Raw genomic sequence first — 7521 nt, 5'->3', positions numbered from 1 at the left:
AGTGTATCGGGGTATAATACAGGAGGGTTCTATCAGGGTATAATACAGGAGGGTTCTATCAGGGTATAATACAGGAGGGTTCTATCAGGGTATAATACAGGAGGAGTGTATCAGGGTATAATACAGGAGGAGTGTATCGGGGTATAATACAGGAGGGTTCTATCAGGGTATATAACAGGAGGAGTGTATCGGGGTATAATACAGGAAGGTTCTATCAGGGTATAATACAAGAGGGTTCGATCAGGGTATAATACAAGAGGGTTCTATCAGGGTATAATACAGGAGGGTTCTATCAGGGTATAATACAAGAGGGTTCTATCAGGGTATATAACAGGAGGAGTGTATCGGGGTATAATACAGGAGTGTTCTATCAGGGTATAATACAGGAAGGTTCTATCAGGGTATAATACAGTAGGAGTGTATCAGGGTATAATACAGGAGGGTTCAATCAGAGTATAATACAGGAGGGTTCTATCAGGGTATAATACAGGAGGGTTCTATCAGGGTATAATACAGGAGGGTTCTATTCGGGTATAATACAAGAGGGTTCGATCAGGGTATAATACAAGAGGGTTCGATCAGGGTATAATACAGGAGGGTTCTATCAGGGTATAATACAGGAAGGTTCTATCAGGGTATATAACAGGAGGAGTGTATCGGGGTATAATACAGGAGTGTTCTATCAGGGTATAATACAGGAGTGTTCTATCAGGGTATAATACAGGAGGGTTCGATCAGGGTATAATACAGGAAGGTTCTATCAGGGTATAATACAGGAGGGTTCTATTTGGGTATAATACAAGAGGGTTCTATCAGGGTATAATACAGGAGGAGTGTATCGGGGTATAATACAGGAGGGTTCTATCAGGGTATAATACAGGAGGAGTGTATCAGGGTATAATACAGGAGGGTTCTATCAGGGTATAATACAAGAGGGTTCTATCAGGGTATAATACAGGAGGGTTCTATCAGGGTATAATACAAGAGGGTTCGATCAGGGTATAATACAGGAGGGTTCTATCAGGGTATAATACAAGAGGGTTCTATCAGGGTACAATACAGGAAGGTTCTATCAGGGTATAATACAGGAAGGTTCGATCAGGGTATAATACAAGAGGGTTCTATCAGGGTATAATACAGGAGGGTTCTATCAGGGTATAATACAAGAGGGTTCGATCAGGGTATAATACAAGAGGGTTCGATCAGGGTATAATACAGGAGGGTTCTATCAGGGAACCAGATAACACGACAACAGCTGTGAGTGTTTTGACCAGTGGATAGGGAGCATTTTGACCAGGGAATAGGGAGCCTTTTGACCAGGGAATAGGGAGCATTTTGACCAGGGAATAGGGAGCCTTTTGACCAGGGAATAGGGAGCATTTTGACCAGTGGATAGGGAGCCTTTTGACCAGGGAATAGGGAGCCTTTTGACCAGGGAATAGGGAGCCTTTTGACCAGTGGATAGGGAGCCTTTTGACCAGGGAATAGGGAGCCTTTTGACCAGGGAATAGGGAACCTTTTGACCAGGGAATAGGGAGCCTTTTTGACCAGGGAATAGGGAGCCTTTTTGACCAGGGAATAGAGAGCCTTTTGACCAGGGAATAGGGAGCCTTTTGACCAGTGGACAGGGAGCCTTTTGACCAGGGAATAGGGAGCCTTTTGACCAGGGAATAGGGAGCCTTTTGACCAGGGAATAGGGAGCATTTTGACCAGGGAATAGGGAGCCTTTTGACCAGTGGATAGGGAGCCTTTTGACCAGTGGATAGGGATCATTTTGACCAGGGAATAGGGAGCCTTTTGACCAGGGAATGGGGAGCCTATTTCAAAAGCAACCAAAGGGAATAAACACTGGAGACTGAAATAATGATTGCATGCACATACAGTGGGGAGAACAAGTATTTGATACACTGCTGCAATAAAATGCAAATTAATTACTTAAAAATCATACAATGTGATTTTCTGGATTTTTGTTTTAGATTCCGTCTCTCACAGTTGAAGTGTACCTATGATAAAAATTACAGACCTCTACAAGCTTTGTAGGTAGGAAAACCTGCAAAATCGGCAGTGTGTCAAATACTTGTTCTCCCCACTGTACATGGTTGTCACCTGGCCAGAGTAGAGAACAGAACATGATTATTTGTTGGTGGTAGGGGGGGTGAAGAATAGATTAAAACTTCTTCGGGATCGGTGTCCCTTCTACGGGACAGTTGAGCTAACGTAGGCTAATGCGATTAGCATGAGGTTGTAAGTAACAAGAAAATTTCCCAGGACATAGACATATCTGATATCGGCAGAAAGCTTAAATTCTTGTTAATCTAATTACAGTGAAATAATACCATGCTATTGTTTGAGGAGAGTGCACCATTTTGAACATGAAAAGTTATTCATAAACAAATTAGTCACATTTGGGCAGTCTTGATACAACATTTTGAACAGAAAATCAATGGTTCATTGGATCAGTATAAAACTTTGCACACACACTGCTGCCATCTAGTGGCCAATATCTAAATTGAACCTGGGCTGGACAATACATTATGGCCTTTCTCTTGCATTTCAAAGATGGTACAAAAAAATACAAAATAACAGTTTTTTTTCTTCTTTGTATTGTCTTTAACCTGATCTATTGTGTTACATTCTCCTACATTCCTTCCACATTTACACAATCTTCAAAGTGTTTCCTTTCAAATGGTACCAAGAATATGCATATCCTTGCTTCAGGGCCTGAGCTACAGGCAGTTAGATTTGGGTTTGTTATTTTGGGCGAAGAAAAAAAAAAGGGGCGGATCATTAAGAGGTTTAAAACATCATGATTATCTGTTGGTGGTAGGAGTGAGAGGGTGAAGAGTAGATTAAAACATCATGACAACAGTCCTTGTGGACTGGCTGTGTCACTATGAACAGGGGAGCTGCTCCACCTTGTGGACTGGCTGTGTCACTATGAACAGGGGAGCTGCTCCACCTTGTGTACTGGCTGTGTCACTATGAACAGGGGAGCTGCTCCACCTTGTGGACTGGCTGTGTCACTATGAACAGGGGAGCTGCTCCACCTTGTGGACTGGCTGTGTCACTATGAACAGGGGAGCTGCGCCACCTTGTGTACTGGCTGTGTCACTATGAACAGGGGAGCTGCGCCACCTTGTGTACTGGCTGTGTCACTATGAACAGGGGAGCTGCTCCACCTTGTGGACTAGCTGTGTCACTATGAACAGGGGAGCTGCGCCACCTTGTGTACTGGCTGTGTCACTATGAACAGGGGAGCTGCGCCACCTTGTGTACTGGCTGTGTCACTATGAACAGGGGAGCTGCGCCACCTTGTGTACTGGCTGTGTCACTATGAACAGGGGAGCTGCTCCACCTTGTGGACTGGCTGTGTCACTATGAACAGGGGAGCTGCTCCACCTTGTGGACTGGCTGTGTCACTATGAACAGGGGGGCTGCTCCACCTTGTGGACTAGCTGTGTCACTATGAACAGGGGAGCTGCTCCACCTTGTGGACTGGCTGTGTCACTATGAACAGGGGAGCTGCTCCACCTTGTGGACTGGCTGTGTCACTATGAACAGGGGAGCTGCTCCACCTTATGGACTGGCTGTGTCACTATGAACAGGGGTGCTGCTCCACCTTGTGGACTGGCTGTGTCACTATGAACAGGGGAGCTGCTCCACCTTGTGGACTGGCTGTGTCACTATGAAAAGGGGGGCTGCTCCACCTTGTGGACTAGCTGTGTCACTATGAACAGGGGGGCTGCTCCACCTTGTGGACTAGCTGTGTCACTATGAACAGGGGGGCTGCTCCACCTTGTGGACTGGCTGTGTCACTATGAACAGGGGAGCTGCTCCACCTTGTGGACTGGCTGTGTCACTATGAACAGGGGGGCTGCTCCACCTTGTGGACTGGCTGTGTCACTATGAACAGGGGAGCTGCTCCACCTTGTGGACTGGCTGTGTCACTATGAACAGGGGAGCTGCTCCACCTTGTGGACTAGCTGTGTCACTATGAACAGGGGAGCTGCTCCACCTTGTGGATTGGCTGTGTCACTATGAACAGGGGAGCTGCTCCACCTTGTGGACTGGCTGTGTCACTATGAACAGGGGAGCTGCGCCACCTTGTGTACTGGTTGTGTCACTATGAACAGGGGAGCTGCGCCACCTTGTGTACTGGCTGTGTCACTATGAACAGGGGAGCTGCTCCACCTTGTGGACTGGCTGTGTCACTATGAACAGGGGAGCTGCTCCACCTTGTGGACTGGCTGTGTCACTATGAACAGGGGGGCTGCTCCACCTTGTGTACTGGCTGTGTCACTATGAACAGGGGAGCTGCTCCACCTTGTGGACTGGCTGTGTCACTATGAACAGGGGAGCTGCTCCACCTTGTGGACTGGCTGTGTCACTATGAACAGGGGAGCTGCTCCACCTTATGGACTGGCTGTGTCACTATGAACAGGGGAGCTGCTCCACCTTGTGGACTGGCTGTGTCACTATGAACAGGGGAGCTGCTCCACCTTGTGGACTGGCTGTGTCACTATGAAAAGGGGGGCTGCTCCACCTTGTGGACTAGCTGTGTCACTATGAACAGGGGGGCTGCTCCACCTTGTGGACTAGCTGTGTCACTATGAACAGGGGGGCTGCTCCACCTTGTGGACTGGCTGTGTCACTATGAACAGGGGAGCTGCTCCACCTTGTGGACTGGCTGTGTCACTATGAACAGGGGGGCTGCTCCACCTTGTGGACTGGCTGTGTCACTATGGACAGGGGAGCTGCTCCACCTTGTGGACTGGCTGTGTCACTATGAACAGGGGAGCTGCTCCACCTTGTGGACTGGCTGTGTCACTATGAACAGGGGAGCTGCTCCACCTTGTGGACTGGCTGTGTCACTATGAACAGGGGGCTGCTCCACCTTGTGGATTGGCTGTGTCACTATGTAAACAAATATAAATAAAAAGTAAGTGTCTTCAGAAAGTATTCACACCCCTTGACTTTGTCTTACAGCCTGAATTTAAAATGGATTAAATTGTGATTGTGTCACTGGCCTACACACAATACACCATAATGTCAAAGTGGAATTATGTTTTTGAAAAGTTGAAATGTCTTGAATTAAGTATTCAACCCCTTTGTCATGTCCAGCCTAAATAAGTTCAGGAGTCAAAATGTTGTTTAACATGATTTTTGAATAAACACCTCATCTCTGTACCCCACACATAAAATGATCTGTAAGATCCCTCAGTCGAGCAGTGAATTTCAAACACAGAATCAAACACAAAAACCAGAGAGGTTTTCCAATGCCTAGCAAAGAAGGGCACCTATTGGTAGATGGGTAAAGAAAACGCAGACATTGAATATCCCTTTGAGCATGGTGAAGTTATTAATGACACTTTGGATGGTGTATCAATACATCCAGTCACTACACAGATACAGGCGTCCTTCCAAACTCAGTTGCCGGAGAGGAAGGAAACCACTCATATATTTCACCATTAGGACAATGGTGACTTTAAAACAGTTACAGAGTTTAATGGCTGTGATAGGAGAACACTGTGGATGGATCAACAACCTTGTAAGTCCTCCACAATACTAATCTAATTGACAGAGTGAAAACAAGGAAGCCTGCGCCACTCGTGAGAGGCTCCCGAGTGGCGCAGCGGTCTAAGGCACTGCATCTCAGTGCAAGAGGCGTCACTACAGACTGTGGATCCATTCCAGTCTGTATCACAACCGGCCATGATTGGGAGTCCCATAGGGCGGCGCACAATTAGCTCAGCGTCGTCCGGGTTTGGTCGTCATTGCTAATAAGAATCTGCTCTTAACTCACTTGCCTAGTTAATTTAAGGTACTTTTTTTTTTTTTTTTTAAATAGTCCAAAACATGCATCCTGTTTGCAATAAGGCACTCAAGTAAAACAGCTTCAAATGTGGCAAAGAAATTAACTTTTAGTCCTGAATACAAAGCGTTATGTTCGGGGCAAATCCAACACAACACATCACTGAGTACCACTCTTCATATTTTTCAAGCATGGTGTTGGCTGCATCATGTTATGTGTATGCTTGTCATCGGCAAGGACTGTTATTTAGGATAAAAACAAATGGAATAGAGCTAAGCACAGACAAAATCCTAGAGGAAAACCTGGTTCAGTCTGCTTTCCAACAAATTCACCTTTCAGCAGGACAATAATCTAAAACACAAGGCCAAATATACACTGGAGTTGCTTACCAAGAAGACAGTGAATGTTCCTGAGTGGCCGAGTTACAGTTTGAACAAGACTTGAAAATGGCTGTCTAGCAATGATCAACCACCACCTTGACAGAGATTGAAGAATTTTAAAAGAATAAAAATGGGCAAATATTGTACAATCCAGGTGTGCAAAGTTCTTAGAGACTTACCCAGAAAGACTCCCAGCTCTTAGAGACTCACCCAGAAAGAGTCACAGTTCTTAGAGACTTACCCAGAAAGAGTCACAGGTGTAATCGCTGTCAAAGGTGATTCTAACATCTGTTGACATACTTATGTAAATGAGATGTTTCTGTATTTTATTTTTAATACATTTGAAAAAAAAATCAAAAAACACGCTTTCGCTTTGTCATTATGGGGTATTGTGATGTCATTATGGGGTATTGTGATGTCATTATGGGGTATTGTGATGTCATTATGGGGTATTGTGATGTCATTATGGGGTATTGTGATGTCATTATGGGGTATTGTGTGTTATATGGGTGAGACAAATTATCTATTGAATCCATTTTGAAAAGGCTGTAAGAACAAAATGTGGAATAAGTCAAGGGGTGTGATAATTTCTGAAGGCACTATATAAATATTTTGTACTTATAATTTAAGGCAATTGTGTTGCTCTAAATGGCAGGAAATGGTTACAGGTGTTACAAGTTACAGGTGTTAAAAAATGCCAAAATCTGAGTCCAAAGTGGGGTGCTGCCCCCTTTCTGCTCAGCACCACCTTGCTAAAGATACCTAGGGAAAACACTGCTTCTCTCTGCATCAACCTCTACAATCACTATGTTTAGAATAACCATATTTAGATAAACACCAAAATCTGTCATGTACATAACCTGTCTCTCATTCATACTCTGTTCTACAGTCTAATGCTATCAACCTTCAGTCTAATGCTATCAACCTACAGTCTAATGCTATCAACCTTCAGTCTAATGCTATCAACCTACAGTCTAATGCTATCAACCTACAGTCTAATGCTATCAACCTACAGTCTAATGCTATCAACCTACAGTCTAATGCTATCAACCTTCAGTCTAATGCTATCAACCTTCAGTCTAATGCTATCAACCTACAGTCTAATGCTATCAACCTACAGTCTAATGCTATCAACCTAGTCTAATGCTATCAACCTACAGTCTAATGCTATCAACCTTCAGTCTAATGCTATCAACCTACAGTCTAATGCTATCAACCTACAGTCTAATGCTATCAACCTTCAGTCTAATGCTATCAACCTACAGTCTAATGCTATCAACCTACAGTCTAATGCTATCAACCTACAGTCTAATGCTATCAACCTTCAGT

Source organism: Salvelinus namaycush, unplaced genomic scaffold, assembly GCF_016432855.1.
Source record: "Salvelinus namaycush isolate Seneca unplaced genomic scaffold, SaNama_1.0 Scaffold1618, whole genome shotgun sequence".
NCBI classification, from domain to species: domain Eukaryota; kingdom Metazoa; phylum Chordata; class Actinopteri; order Salmoniformes; family Salmonidae; genus Salvelinus; species Salvelinus namaycush.
Note: the sequence above shows the minus strand (reverse complement) of the source record.